Source organism: Aythya fuligula, chromosome 1 (assembly GCF_009819795.1).
Source record: "Aythya fuligula isolate bAytFul2 chromosome 1, bAytFul2.pri, whole genome shotgun sequence".
NCBI classification, from domain to species: domain Eukaryota; kingdom Metazoa; phylum Chordata; class Aves; order Anseriformes; family Anatidae; genus Aythya; species Aythya fuligula.
The window spans coordinates 202,631,144-202,646,696 of record NC_045559.1 but is presented as its reverse complement, the minus strand read 5'-3'; the positions used below and the strand labels follow the sequence as shown (position 1 = coordinate 202,646,696).

Sequence of the window (15,553 nt, the reverse complement as noted above, 5' to 3'; positions counted from 1 at the left end):
CCCAAGCCCTAAAGCAAGCACTGTTGAAGCAGACCACCAAGAAACAGGGCTTTAAGTGACAGACAGGTGGCTTGGTCTGCTCACACTTTCTTGTCAGATAAAAGCATAAATAGAGCATTTAAATTTTAAATTTCCACATCCTGGGCATCTTTTAATGACAACATCACAGAATCACAGAACTGTAGGGGTTGGAAGGGACCTCAAAAGATCATTGGGTCCAACTCCCCTGCCAAAGCAGGTTCTGCAGAGCAGGCTGCCCAGGTAGGCATCCAGACAGGCCTTGAATATCTCCAGAGAAGGAGACCCCACAGCATCCGTGGACAGCCTGTCCCAGTGCTCCGTCACCCTCATCGTGAAGAAGTTCTTTTGCATGTCAGTGCGGAACTTCCTGTGCTCTAACTTGCAGCCATTGCCCCTTGTCCTATCCCCACAAACCACTGAGAAGAGGTTGGCTACATCCTTCTGTCCCCCACCCCTCAGATATTTATATACACTGAGGAGATCCCCTCTCAGTCTTCTCTTCTCCAGGCTGAACAGACCCAGGTCTCTCAGCCTTTCTTCATATGGAAGATGCTCCAGGCCCTGTATCATCTTTGTGGCCCTCTGCTGGACTCTTTCCAGGAGATCCCTGTCTTTCTTGTACCGGGGAACCCAGAACTGGACACAGTACTCCAGCTGAGCCTGACCAGGGCAGAGTAGAGGGGGAGGATCACCTCTCTTGACCTGCTGGCCACACTCCTTTTAATGCATGCCAGGATCCCTTTAGCCCTCTTGGCCACAAGGGCATAGTGCTGGCTCATGGTCAACCTGTCGTCCACCAGGACCCCCAGGTCCTTCTCCTCAGAGCTCCTCTCCAGCAGGTTGTCCCCCAGCCCGTACTGATACTTCAGGTTGTTTCTTCCCAGGTGCAGGACTCTACACTTGCTCTTATTAAATCTCATTTGGTTTCTTCCTGCCCATCTCTCCAGCCAATCCAGGTCTCACTGAATGGCAGCACAGCCTTCTGGCGTGTCAGCCACTCCTCCCAGCTTTGTGTCATCGGCGTACTTGCTGAGGGCAGACACTATTCCCTCATCAAGGTTGTCGATGAAGATGTTGAACAAGACCAGACCCAGCACCAACCCCTGGGGAACACCGCTAGTCACAGGCTTCCAGCCAGATCTGCTCATCCGATAACCATCCTCTGAGCTCGGCAAGTCAGCCAGTTCTCAACCCACCTTGCTGTCCGCTCATCTATCCCACACTTTCTTATCTTTGCTAGTAGGATGTCATGGGAGACAGTATCGAAAGCCTTGCTAAAGTCAAGGTAGATGACATCCACCGCTCTCCTCTCATCTACCCAGTTGGTGATGCCATTATAGAAGGCAACGAGGATGGTCGAGCACGACTTCCCCTTGGTGAATCCATGCTGACTACTCCTCATAACCTTCTTCTCTTCCAATTGCTTGGAGATGGCATCCAGAACAAGCTGGGTCCTCCTTCCTGCCCTTCTTGAAGACCAGAGTGACACTGGCTATCCTCCAGTCTTCAGGCACCTCACCCATTCTCCAGGACCTTTCAAAGATGAGAGAGTGGTTCGGCAATAACATCTGCCAGCTCCCTTAGCACACATGCATCCCATTGGGACCCATGGATTTGTGTGCGTTGAGCCCACTCAGATGCTCCTGAACCACTCCCATGTCCACCAGGGGGGGAGCCCTCCATTTCCCAGACCCTTTGTCCTATTGTCAGGGCATTTGAGCATTTTAAGATAGGATAGAGTAAAATTTAGGAGATGGGGATGCAGGGACACATGTCAAGTTGAAAGGTAATGGTCATTAACCTGCTCCTTGGTTAAGGACTCAGATGCTACAGCATAGATGAAGTGAGGGGCATACTTGGTTGAGAGAAGAGCAGATGCTCACAGAAAAAGAAGCCTAAGAAAAAAGGCTTGGTCAGATGCTGTCAACAAGAAGCAGAAACATTTGAGCAGCAGACAACCTCACAATAAAATGTCACAAGACAGGCAGGCTGTTTGTTCTTACTTGATATTAAGTGTATTTTTTTTTTTGGTTATGTTGTTGTTGGGATTATCCCCAGGACAAGAATAAAAGTCAAAATGAGAGCCTTTTTCATTGCTGGGCTTTCTGATTCTCTCCCAGAGTCTCCAATCATTACACCACCACCTACTCTCATAATAGTGAGTAACTAGCTGGGTGATAAAAACATCAGATGAAACTCAGTGTCAATAAAAGCAAAGTAATCCATAAAGGGAAAACCAATTCTAACAACACATACACAATGTGGGCTCTAAATTAGCTGTTACCACCAAGGAAGAAAGCTGAGGAATCACCATAAGATGTGCGCTACAAATAGTAGCTCTCTCTGGCTCATGCCACTTCAACACAGAAGGAAATACTTGGGATATGTTTTTGGAAAAAAATAGACAACAAAAAGAGGAAAATGTATCATGACAGTGCTGTGTAAGATAATGATGCATTTTTATCTTAATGCCACATGTATTTTTGGTCAACCCATCTCCGTAAGATGTGGTAGAGTTAAAAAAAAAAAAAAGAAAAAAAACGTTGTGAGGAATATGGAAAGACTTTTGCAGAAGAGATGGATTAGGAATTATGAGCTTGGACAACAGTAACAAAAATAGGAGGAATACAGCTCTATTAAATCACAATGTTTCTACAACTGTAATCCACAAAGTAGGAGTTGCCTAATGAAATTATCAATTTGTGAGTTTAAAGCAGAGCAAGAGGAAGACATTTTCACTCAGTTCATGACTTTGAATTCTGGAACTTCTTGTTATATGATATTGTGGCCATCCCAACTATAAACAGGGTTCAAAAGAATTCAGAAGTTCATGGAGTACAACTCCTTCAGTGCGTATTGAATGGGATGCTCCAAAGAAATCTCCCACATGTAGACAAGTATAATGCAACGGTGCACTCTATGTGTTAATATAAATAAATTGAGCTTCAAATCAACATGATACAACTCCTATAAACAGTTGGCAATCCAGGAAAAAAATTGTATGTCATGATTGTGGTCTGAAAAGTCAAAAAAAAAAAAAAAAATCTTCCAAAAAGTTGTTTGTACCCCTTTCTTTTTCCCTTTTTCCCAGCAAGTTCTTCTACCACACTGCCTCAATGTAACTCACTAACTCAGCAGAAAACAAATGCACCAAAAGACAGTTTTCTGCTGGGCTGATGAATCAAATCAGATCAGATACAGTCTGAATGACTGGAAGGACAGGAGAGGAAAGGTGGAGAGCAGGACCTGTCTTCTTCTAGGGTAATAGGTCCTGAGGGTGGCTCTGATGTGAAAATAGAGCCTTAGCAGTCATCCATATTGATGCTAAAAAGAGGGAGAAAAAAAAAAAAAAGACAAAACCAATCTCATCTCAAAAAGAATAAAATGGTCCGTACTTCTAGTTTTGGAGGGTTGATTTTTCTCCTTTCTTTTTTTTTTTTTTTTTTTTTCTGGGGGGGGGGACTGATGGGGGGAGGGGGTGATAGCAGAGGTGTGTAGCAGAATTCTGCCAGAAGGATCATGAGCCCAAAGTAGGATACATGGGAATTTGTGTGATTGTTCTCTCAGTGCAGTATCTCCTGAGATTTCCTTATTTTTAATCTCATTCTACAAATTCTACAATGTTGTACTCCTTTGATGCAGCTTTGTGGAATTCTCATTAATTGCATTCACTTTTGTTTCCAGGAAGCTTGAAATTTCATCATCTGCTAACATATGCTGAAATGCACGTGTCAGTTTTATAATAAATTTCCAATATATAAAAATATCTATAAAACATACAAATACAAAATTAGTTTGCAACAAAATATCAAGTTATCTGTTTATTAGGGAAAAACAAAGTTGGTAGCACTGTCAATTACAGAAAGAGCGAGGCAGCTTTAATAATAAAAAGGCATTTGCAGTTTCTCATAACTATACTAAGCAAATTGTTTGGGCTGAAAATTTCCATGCCAGCTGTCTGCCTCAGGCTGAAGTTTTTTGGAAAATTTCAGTCAAAACAGTTCAGCAGATTCTGAGAACAAGGCTAGGGAAAAATATGTTGTTTTACCCATGTAAAAAAAATAAAAATGCCTTTAGCCTTCTCTCTAAAACCTCCTCTGGGATCATCAGGACTTCAGAGGAAGGACTAGAAATTTGCCTGGGAGAGAACTATTTCTTTTTTAATGAATTTTATGGGAATTTGTGTGAGTTTGGCCAAGTTTAGACATCTTTGACAAAACACTGTTGATACATGCTCCTGGGTGCACTTATGCATGTTTGCCAGCTTCAATCACTTATGTTTCCACCTGTGTGGAACTAAACAAGATGGTTTGTGCTGTGGGGTGTGCCAGGTCTGCTGCTCAGTATCAGAACTGAAATCAGAGACGATCTTCTGAGCTTGGCATTCCTTGTGGGGTCATCCCCAGCCAGGAGGAGCTGGATGAGGTTGGGGTGGGAGACCTGGCATTACAGGGATCTGGGATCACAGGATAAAGCTGGAAAAGGTGAGGAGGGAACCATGGGATGGGTCAGGACGGATCTGTTTTGAGGAACAGAGTACTCTGTGAAACCAAGCTATGATGATCTGTTAGTTTAAGCCACAGAAACATGTAAATGCCAACGTGATGCAATGCAATAAAGCTACTAGTTCCATGAAAATGTCTTAAAAATACCCAAAAAATAGACTAAAAGATCAATAATAAGATTTAAACAGTATATACTGGACACCGTGAATTTAAGGAAAAAACAAAACAAAACAAAACAAAAAAAAAAAAAAAAAAAAAAAAAAAAAAAAAAAAAACTGAAAGTTGCTTTAATGAAGTGCCCAGCCTGCCTTCACTATAATGCAGTCATTTTTCTGAGGACTGGGTTTTATCCAGACCAACCCGGAGATAATGCTGTGAGAACGGGGAGGAGAAGAAAAGGTTTATGATCCCTGTCTCTCCCCTTTCAGAGCTGGGAGCTTTGTAGTGACTAAGCAGAGGACGGAGATACAAGGATGAATATGTTTCAGATTAGCCAGCCAGATGATGCCCTGAGACTACGAGCAATGCTGGGCAAGTCATTTCAACCCAAAATTTCATAACTGTGTTGAAACGAAGCATGTTGCAATTTCTGGATACTCCTTTTGATAGCTCAGAGTCTGCTTACGTGTCAAACACCCACCGCAGCAATTAGAGGCTGTGTGAACTTTGACTTACCACCAAGTAACCCCTGAACGCTGCTCTGTCTGCAGGAGTGCATCTTGAGATCAGTTCTTGGGATTGCTCTCTGCTTTCTAGCACCAAAATTTCTGCCAGCAACAAGATGCTGATCACACCTTAAAGCCATCCACACAAAGGTCAATTTTCTGGAAATATCAGCATTCATTTATTACCAGTTGATGAGATCTGTGCTGTACCAAGCCCAAACTGCCAACACTTTGTGGATCAGCAAGGAAGAAGGAAATTTCAGCATCTCCCATGCTCCACCATTTTTTCTAACTGCTTTTGGCATTTACTTCTGAAGGCTTTATGACTAACCAGTCCATCCCTTCCTATTCTTTATATAAGACAGTTGAAGATGAAAGTTTTCAACATCCAAGAAAAGAGAGGCAGTTCAAAGGAAATTGGCAAAATACCGAAACCTTGCCATTATCATGTTGGGAAATCATACATTCCAAATACGACTATATTCATATACGGCTGATGTTGTTGGGCCAATTAAGTCCAGGTGACCCAGCAGAAGAGATGTTTTACAACTTTATGGCCTCTGAGACTTTGCTTTCATGTGGGACTGCAGACTGCATTTGAAGACATTGCTCAGTAACTTAATCCTGTCTCTCTCTCCCTCCATAGGGCAAAATGCAGAAAAAACAAATCTTGATTTATGCAGGGACCCAACATCCCCCAAGGGCTGAAGCACAATGCGCAGCCCCAGATTCCAGTTTTTAAGAAACCTGAAGGTCTTCAGTGCACATATTGGAGTCTGTGGGGGAGAAGAGGAAGGCTTTGAGATCCCACCACATACAAAACACAGGGTTGAGTTAAAACTGCAAAATGAGATTTGGTCCTGCTGTTTCCTGACTTTTGTCTAACTGAGCAGCCTCCAGAATATTTCAAAGAGTCTGCATGTGCAAACACAGGCAAGCTTCTACTCAGTGTTTAGAAAGGAAGATACACTGAATAATCATCTAAAACTTATATCAATGGGCAATGAGACAACTTCTGCATCCACATCTGCTCTGGCAGGCTGGATGGCACGCCTGTCACCGGTGCCATCGAGGTAAATGCAGCATGAAGCACGATTCTGGGCTGCCTTGGCTTTCCTAGACTGCAGCAAACATGACTTCACTAAAGCCTGAGGAGAGATCAGTGAAATCTAATTGAATCATCCCCATTTAAATGGGCTGATAAATGCGACTCAGCAAGCTTCTCCACCTAAATCAACTATCAGCAACTCTTCTCTTCTTTCTCCTTTTTTCCCTCTCCTCCACTCTTTAAGAAAAGGATGCATTATATCCTAGAAAGCAAATTTTACTTGGAATAGGAAACTAAACTGCCAGTCATGTTCTGCCTCTTCTGTTTCTTTCTTCTGACTGCCAACACAGTGGAAGAACGTAAATTTTTGTGTTTGGTGCTTTTACAGACATCTTTACATTAAAAATAATAATAAAAAAACACCTCTGCTGATACTCAGCAGAACAATACATGATGAAGTTTGAATGCCAGTACAGAATAAACAGCTTAGTTCCCAGCAATTTGATATAAAGGTATCTGTGAGCAAGACTCAAAGTTCCTACGAAATTTAAACTTTCTGTAAGAAATGTTTGCCACCCCACACAGCCAAACACACATGCCCTCCTACTCAGATTTCACCTCTGCCTTTAAAGTATTCTCCAGGAAGAAAGATTCGGGACAGCTGGCAAAAAAATAAAATAAAATAAAATAAAAAAATAAAAAAAAATCAAACATATATTTCTAGGAATATAATTTGACTATCAGCACATCAAAGGTGAAATGGCACAGAGGAATGCAAACCGACCATTTATACCTGATGTAGTAACACAAGTCCTATAGCCACACTACAGCATTGCTTCTCAAGCTATGGTGATTAGTTAGAGAAAAAAAAATCTCCAAGATTCTTTTCATTTTTTCATCTAACATCAAAGAGGAAACCTATACATTTATATATTTTAAAAAAATAATTTACTTGTAATTTAATTACAAGACTTTTTCTCTCAGAGATAGTGGTCAGGGCTCTATGAATACCCAATTCACTGGCAAGTGGTGCTTCTTACTGTCTCAAAGAGCCCAGCAGTGCTAATCTGTCAGTTCAAAGCAGAAGCAAAATATTTCAGCTTTTAGTTACAATAAGCTATGTGGATAGACCTTGTAAGAGAGCAGGTAACAGCCAGTCTTTAAATCTGAAATGACATTGATTTACAGAGTTTCATCTCTTTGAATCAAATCTGAAAGAGAGTTTCAAGCCACCTCACTTTTTGATATGACAATTACACATCTTTTTTAAATACTGAAGAGTTTGCTCTAAAAGAAAAAAAAATCAGTCTCAAGTGCCTATGGAAGTAAGATAAAAAGCTAAAGCAGCATTAAATAAGATATCAAACAAGTAAGATTTTGTTTATTTTTCTTTTCTTTCTTTCTTTCTTTCTTTTTTTTTAATCTTTCTCCCCAGTAAATTTTTAAACTAGACTTGATTCCAAATTCCAGTACGAAATCACATATGTCATGCAACATTCATCCTGCCAAATCTCCCTCATCATACTATTACTGCAATATTTGTAACTTTTGATCTGGAAACATCAAGTTACGTAAGATCATAGTTCTCCTTCTTGCAAGGAGGTGATTCTGTCAGAAAATGAAGCAGTGAAGCGTTAACTTGAACAGAACTGGAAATGACTTTCCCAGGGAAAGGGTAGTTTTGCTTAAGCATCTCAGCTATTTTAAAGTGCAAGAGCTCAATGTTTTTTTGTCTTTCTTTTTTATTTTTTACCATTTTCAGAGAAATGGTAAACTACCAGATGAAAAATAATCAAAGTGGAATCTTAATTGGAATATTGTACATGTTGTAGAGAGAATGAAATAACATTTTAGTTATTATGCACCCCAGGAAGCCAATCAAATCAAATAAAAGCACAAAAAAAATCTCTCACTTTATAAAATAAGAGAACAACATTTTCCCTTGCCAGTGTGCTATCTGCTCACCAAAACAAAAGGAAAGTATCTAATTTAAATGAGTGAAGTAAAATAATTAAGATACAAGGAGTTCAAAACCCCAGTTTTCTCTGTGCAAATCTCCCTCCTTCCCCAGATCCACTGAAACCAGTGACAACTCCCTTTTCCATCCATGTAGTAAAATAAATCATCTGAGGGGGGAATCTCCCCTCCCTCGCCAATCAAAACCAGACGAGAAATTTTACTCTTTTCTCTCAATGATTTTTTTCCCTGCCTTCCTATCCTTTAAAATCAGAGAAGGCAAATTCTCCCCAGAAAAGGTTTTCTAATCCAGGTCCCCTTGCTAATAAAAAAGGAAAGTGTGAAGTTCACTTGTGCACCTCCTTTTCCCCTTTCCCCTGCCAAAATGCAGCCTGAGAACCTCTTTTCATACGCACACAGCAACTCTTTCTCCACCCAAACATAAAATCTTCCCTCCAGGTCCCACAAATATATGACAGATATATTGCAAATCTCCCCTTGCATGGAGATGAACACATGCATGAACGTATGTAGGGGAAGGGAGGGTGAGGCACGAAGGCAGGACTCCCTACAGAAACAGAATACAGCTTAGTGCAGTGGCAGTAACTCCCAATCCTGGCGAGTTGTTTTTTGGGGGAGGAAAGGGAAACTGAACCAGGTTGTGTGCAAAAGGTACCTCCTCTCCTTTCTCTGCCCCAGCTGTGGGTGCAGAGCCCACACAGGGAGGTCTTGTGCTGATCTCTGCGGGGAGCACAACCCAGGTAACATCTTCACGTGGACATAACTCTGCACTCCTCGTCCCTAAATCTGCTGGCAACCAGCACAGACCATAATTTCCCTGGTCATGTGCTACCCTGGGGGTCACGTTTACAGGGGAACATAGCAGGAGGGAACCCTCCCAGCCCCAAAGCAGCCCGCAGCAGCAAGGACTGATCCAGCAGCGTGGCACAGGCTGGGAGCTGGGAACCAAAGAGGGAAGGGCAGCTCGCAATGGCCACAAACCAGCAAATTCCTCCAGCCTTGTAACGCAGGCAGAGCCTGCTTTGAAGGCTTGTCTCACTGCAAAACAGTGCAACAGCAAGAGATGCATCCTCCTACCTTTACGGGTAGGAACCCTGCCACACACACTAAAAAATATACGGCTATACTCACTGTTTTTTCCACCTAAGCCCATAAAAGTGCTACAGGCTGAGACGCCAAGTGGGAGGTGCCTGGCTCGGAAGAGGCCAATGAAATAAATTAAATACAAATCACTGGCTGAGCCCCAGCCTCCCCCAGCCAGGCGGGGAGATGTGCGGCTCTCCCATGGCCGATGCCGTGCCCTGGGCTTCTTCTTGCCGGACCCAGCGTGCTGCTGGCACATGTGCAAAGGGCAAATCTCAGGTTTTGCAGGCACATATGGCACACACGTTGGGAGCAGAGCACTTTCTGTAGGAGGGGAGGGGCCACCCTACATGCAAACAATTTCCTTAGGGTCAACGAGACAGAAAGAAAGGGAGTTGGGATAGGTTGGTGTCTGCCAAGTTCCTCTGCCCAAATCCTGTGCCCCCGAGCCTGGAGCATCCCCCCCCCCCCCCCCCTAATTGCAACCCCCACCAACTTTCCACACCACAGCAGAAGTTTACCTAGCAGAGCACACAGTCAACTTCCAACTTCAAAGCTTTGCACTCATTTTTGCATTTTCTGTCCCTCCCCTCACATGGGACATGGGACATTTGTCAGAAAAAAAAAATAAATGCAGCTATAAATTCAGGATGAGACTTCACTGCACAAAGTTAAGAATGGAGATGTGTGTGGGGTGGGGATGTGACATTATTTTATAGTTTAGTGCTTTTTTTTTTTTTTTCCCTTTAATCAGAAAGAATTGAACTTTCCTGGAAGAACCATGAGTAAATGCATTCAAGATGCAGAAAGGTCTTGTCTATCTGGTCAATAAGTATTTAGCAAGCTCTGTTTTGGCTGTATGAAAATTGTGTTTCAAAGACTGGGGATCCCATAAGACAGGAAGGCTGTGGCATAAATATGTATTTTGTTTTTCAAATGGTGTGCTTACATGGTTGTAAATGCTGCAAATTTCTAAGCATGGTCATGGTAAGAAAGAGTAAATACACACTGCCTCATGTACTACTTACACTGCTTTATTTTGTTTTTAAGATTTAGTGTACCTTTACTACTACTTATTTCAAAGTGAAATATCCCAGATATTTTAGACCAATATAGATATATATATATTAATAAAACTAAATATCAGGAAATAAATGCCCTTTGGTAGCATCTTGTTTTTATGTTCTGCTACCCAAATTTGTATTTCAAAATGCAAATTGCTGAGAATATCAGCATGAGTCTGAACCACTGCATTTCTCCCAGGCACTCTAGCATCTTTTTTTTTTTTTTTTTTTTTTTTTTTTTCAAGCGCCACACTGTTTGGGGGATCTCAATAGTGGCAGGGCATGGCTAGAAGCAGGGCTTTAACATTTAATGCCTACGAAACAGAATTGTCACCCAAGTTGCAGCCGAGCACATTTTTTTTCATCATTTCGGTTGGAGGCAAAGCCACCCCCGTGGAAAATGGGAGACCCCTTCCCCATCCGCGACTCTAGCACAGATCCAAATGTAAACACACACACACACACACACTCCCACAACACACCACCCTGCAGCAGGACATGGGGACGGGGCGGAGGGTTCAGACAGAGCAAAAGGAGCTTTGTGCAGCTAAGAAATACCGAGGCACTTCCTTATTTTATTTTTTCCTTTCTTTTTTTTTTTTTCTCTCTCTCTCTCCCGCCCCCCCCCCCCCCCCCCCCCCCCCCCTTCCCCCCTCCACGGTACTTTTACTATTACATAAATAACACCGATTGATTTTAAAGCTGCATCCTTGCTCCAATGCCTCTAAATCTGCACTGCTGCTTCCCCCAGCACAGCCGCACTGCTCGGGGTGCAGAGGGAAAGGGCTTGGGGGGTCGTGCGGGAGAAACCACCCCAAACGTACCCTCAAGCAAGGTCTGGCTGGGCTGAGGGTGGCTGGTCCCCAGCGCCCCAGCCTGGAGCCTACGGCAGCATCCCTGGGCTCCTGCTGGATTGCTGCAAACTGTGCGGAGGGAGCAGCAAGGGCTGGGATGCAAGGGGAGAAAAGCAGGCTGGGCAGAGGGAGGGATGGTGGGGAGGAAAAGGGAAGGATTCAGGGAGCTTCTCCCCAGCCCCGAGCCGTGTGCCCGTCTGCTCGGAGGGAAGAGGAAGGGGGGAAGGGAAAACTGGAGGGAGGCGATCACACAAATGCACTTTTCGGAGCAAAACGCAAGCTTACCATGTCTGCAGGCTTCCCCACCGAAATGCCACTTATGTGTCCAGCGATCCCAAAGTGGGCAACTACGGCCAGGCACCGGAGCTCATCTCAGCAGGCAGCTCGGCAATACACCACCGCCACCCCCAAAAATCAAAATCAAAATAAAAAAGACCGGTCCAGCTTCTTTCCTGGCAGGAATCGTCCCTGGTAGGACTGCCCAAAATAAGCAGCTGCAATCCAAAGGCTTTATTTAAAGCTTTCCCCCCTCCTCCTCCTCCTCTCCTTTCCTCGCTCTCTCTCTCCCTCTCTCTGTTACACACAGAGAGAAAGAGAGACACACACAGGTTACATGAATGGGAGGCAGGAGCCGGCGCTCCCGGGCTGGGAATGACAGGCACACATGCGGCCCGCTGCTGCGCACCGCGGGCGGCTCAGGGTGGCGTGGGCATGGGGGCGGCGTGGGAACGGCTTGGGCACGGGCATGGGGTGGCATGAGGAGGGGTATGGGGTGGGCATGAGGTGGGAAGGGGGTGGAGGTGGGCATGGGGAGGAGATGGGCATGGGGAGGAGATGGGCATGGGAATGGGCATGAACATGGAATGGAAAAGAATATGGGCATGGGCATGGGCAAGAAAGGAAAATGGACATGGGCACAGACACAGCCATAGGGAGGAAGTGGACGTGGGCATGGGCATGGGGAGGAGATGTGCATGGACTTGAGGAGGAGATGGATGTGGGCATGGGCATGGGGAAGAGATGGACATGGGCATAGGTTTGGGCATGTAGAGGAGATGTATGTGGGCATGGGGAGGAGATGGTCATGGGCATGGCCATGAGGAAGATATTGGTGTAGACATAGGCATGGGGAAGAGATGAACACGGGTGTAGACATGGGCATGGACATAGGGAGGAGATGGACATAAGCATGGGCTTGTTCAGCCTGGAGAAGAGGAGGCTCAGGGGCGACCTTATCGCTCTCTATAGGTACCTCAAGGGAGGCTGTAGCGAGGTGGGGGTTGGTCTGTTCTCCCACATGCCTGGTGACAGGACGAGGGGGAATGGGCTTAAGTTGCACCAGGGGAGTTTTAGGTTAGATGTTAGGAAGAACTTCTTTACTGAAAGGGTTGTGAGGCATTGGAACAGGCTGCCCAGGGAAGTGGTGGAGTCACCATCCCTGGAAGTCTTCAAAAGACGTTTAGATGTAGAGCTTAGGGATATGGTTTAGTGGGGACTGTTAGCGTTAGGTCAGAGGTTGGACTCGATGATCTTGAGGTCTCTTCCAACCTAGAAATTCTGTGATTCTGTGTGTGATTCTGTATGAGGATGAGATGGGTATGAGCATAGAGAAGAGATGGACGTGGGCATAGGCATGGGGAAGAGATGGATATGGGCACAGGCATGGGCACAGCCATAGGTATGACCATAGGGAGGAGATAGACATGACCATAGGGAAGGCATAATGTGAGTGTAAGGAAGGGATGGGCATGGGCATAGCATGTGGAAAGGATGCATAGATCTGTGTGTGGACATAATATAGACATGGCATGGGCATGGGCATTGGATGGGAACAGGCATAGAAATGGGCATGGAGATAGCACGTGCACAGCATAGGCACAGAAAAGTGATGCATATGACAAGGACATGGCATTGGCATAACATGGGCGTAGCAAAGGGATTGGCATGTCATGGGCATGGGGAGAAGATGGACAGGGACGTGGGCATAGACCACAGCTGGACATGGAGTGGGCATTGGAATGGACACAGCATGGGTATGGAATGGGCGTGGGTCTGGGTTTGGGCATGGGCATAGGCATGGAAATGGTAGTGAGATGAAATGTGTGTGGACATGAGTGTGGACATGGGCATCTGAAGGTAATAGGGAGGGCAGAGAATGAGAATGAACTTAGTCATGGTTTGAGCATTGGCCTTGGCATGGGAATGGGATGAAATGGGGATAGGGATGAGAGCTGCCTCAGGTGGTGCCTCTGTACCCTGTCTCTGGTGTGTGTCCCTCTGTCTTACCAGGGTCAGCTGGGTTCCAGCATCAGCACATGTAACGAGGAGAAAACCTTTGTTCTTTCCTATCCCAAGTTAGACAACTTGCACGCCTGGCTTTTAGGGTCAGGAAGCATCATCCACAGTCATGCCAGGAGATTATTGTTATTATTATTAATAATAATGCATAATTATGTTGTTTAATAATTTAAACTAAGTTCTCAGGAAGAAGGACTGCAAGATTTCAGTTGCATAATTTAAGATTATGTCTTCATTGAGAGGAAGACCAATGCTGCCAGTTTCTGCCTTTTAAATATTTGTATGATTTTTGTTGTTGTTGTGGTTGTTTTTTTGTTGTTGTAGTAGGTTTTTTTTTTTTTTTTTAATTTAAACTGTAATAAGAAGAAATTACATTCATTTACTGTTTTTATTTAACATAGTCTGAAGGGGAGAAAGGTGGGTGGTATGTCTAAGTGTCCAGCCCTGCTACTGCTTCATTGCCTGACCTCAGGCAGGTCCCTGATAACTTATTCTTGCCCGGATTCATAATCTGTTGCTTTTTACACTCAGTCTATCATTTTCTCATGCACCTAATAATTACGCTTTTCTGTTTCAAGTCCGTCCTCAAAATTTACTCCTGCAAAACTTTTTAGCAACAGACTCTGCATGGCTTAAGCTGGCAACACAAATCTTGGAGTGATACTGGATTAGGCCCTAAAACTGCATTGTAAGAAGAGTGTTGGACATAATGGATTGCAGTACTTCATGCAGTGCTTTGAGGTACATGGGGACTGTCCTCTTTATGGTACACCTTTAAATCAGCCAAGTGCAAGTCAGCTATGTTCTGTTTTTTCTTCTTGTCCTAAAAGAACATTTTATTTCCAGCCTTTGAGGAAGGTAAGAAGGTGAGACTGTATATTATTCCAAACCCAGAAATCAGGGTAAAAAGGCACACAGCAAATCAGAACATTACCTAAAACAGTGCAGTTCTCAATGTAACGGTCTGCTTTGCAAAATAGCTGCTACTGTTCACTGTTTTTCCAGTCATACATATTAAAAAAGAAATACATTTGCATCGGTCTTGCTGCCTGTGGAATATATTCCACATCAGGAATCTAGATTCTAGACAAAGGTAATTTAGGTCTCTGGAAGGGCAAAGTTTAATTGAGAAATATATATATTGTTAGGAATAGACCGTATCCAAATTCAATGGTAATTGTATAAGCCTTTCAAAAATCATACAGTATGCAAGCTTCCAAAATTTCTGAACAAGAAACATTTCCATTTAAATGCCAAGAGGCAATTTTCCCTCTCTTGTTCAATACTAAATCAGTCACATGAGCAGTTTGCATTTGATTTTAGAAAGGAAATGGAACATCTTCATTTCCAATTGCATATAACTTTCGCTTTTTCTTGTTCTTAGTGCTCTCACTTGTTTGCAGTACTTTCCTGCAGTTTTGAAATTCTTCCATTTGATCTGCCTATTCTCTCCAGCTATTTATTTATTTGTTTATCTATCTATTTATTTATTTATTTTAAGTCCAACAGTGTTATTAATAGAACCTAGTAAACCCAAGTGTGCAGTAGCATATTGTTTGTTTGTATGCTGGGTGGTAAATCCAAGTTTAACAGATCAGCACTGTTTGTGTAATTGGCCTTTCCCTGTTAACTGAACTAGACAATGATGCTCTTGGAATAAAGAAAAAAAAAAAAAAAAGAGAGAGAACGATAGTAATTTAATGGGACAAAACGACTTTGCTTAGGAAAATCCCCCTGCTTCAGTTCACAGCAAATTACTGTGGTTGCAGAAGTGTGCCGCATACCAATTTGGAGCATATTTTATGAAGATGTTCATTACAAAATGTCAGTGTTCACCAGCCTGCCATATTGTGCCTATGTCCTGTCCAACGGGTAGATTCGCATAGTCAAATGTTCCTTGTGAACAGAAACTATTTAGTCAAATTCTCTTCCAGATAATGTGTATGCAAAGTTTGTAAAGGAGCTACATCTGTGGAATGAGAAGGCAACTGAAAAAAATAAAGCCTATTAAACTTCGTGCTTTAGGAGACAGGAGAGC

The 15,553-nt window shown here is 43.5% G+C and overlaps 1 protein-coding gene across 4 annotated transcripts in view; it reads right to left on the bottom strand.

The window, feature by feature from the left end:
- The window catches only part of TENM4 (teneurin transmembrane protein 4), a 554,777-nt gene extending 543,073 nt beyond the window's left edge, over positions 1-11,704 (bottom strand). For all 4 annotated transcript variants that reach the window (XM_032196280.1, XM_032196305.1, XM_032196313.1 and 1 more), the window contains exon 1: positions 11,503-11,704. The gene's annotated coding sequence lies outside the window, so the exon portion shown is untranslated. The remainder of the gene's footprint in view (positions 1-11,502) is intronic.
- Positions 11,705-15,553: the final 3,849 nt, after the last annotated feature.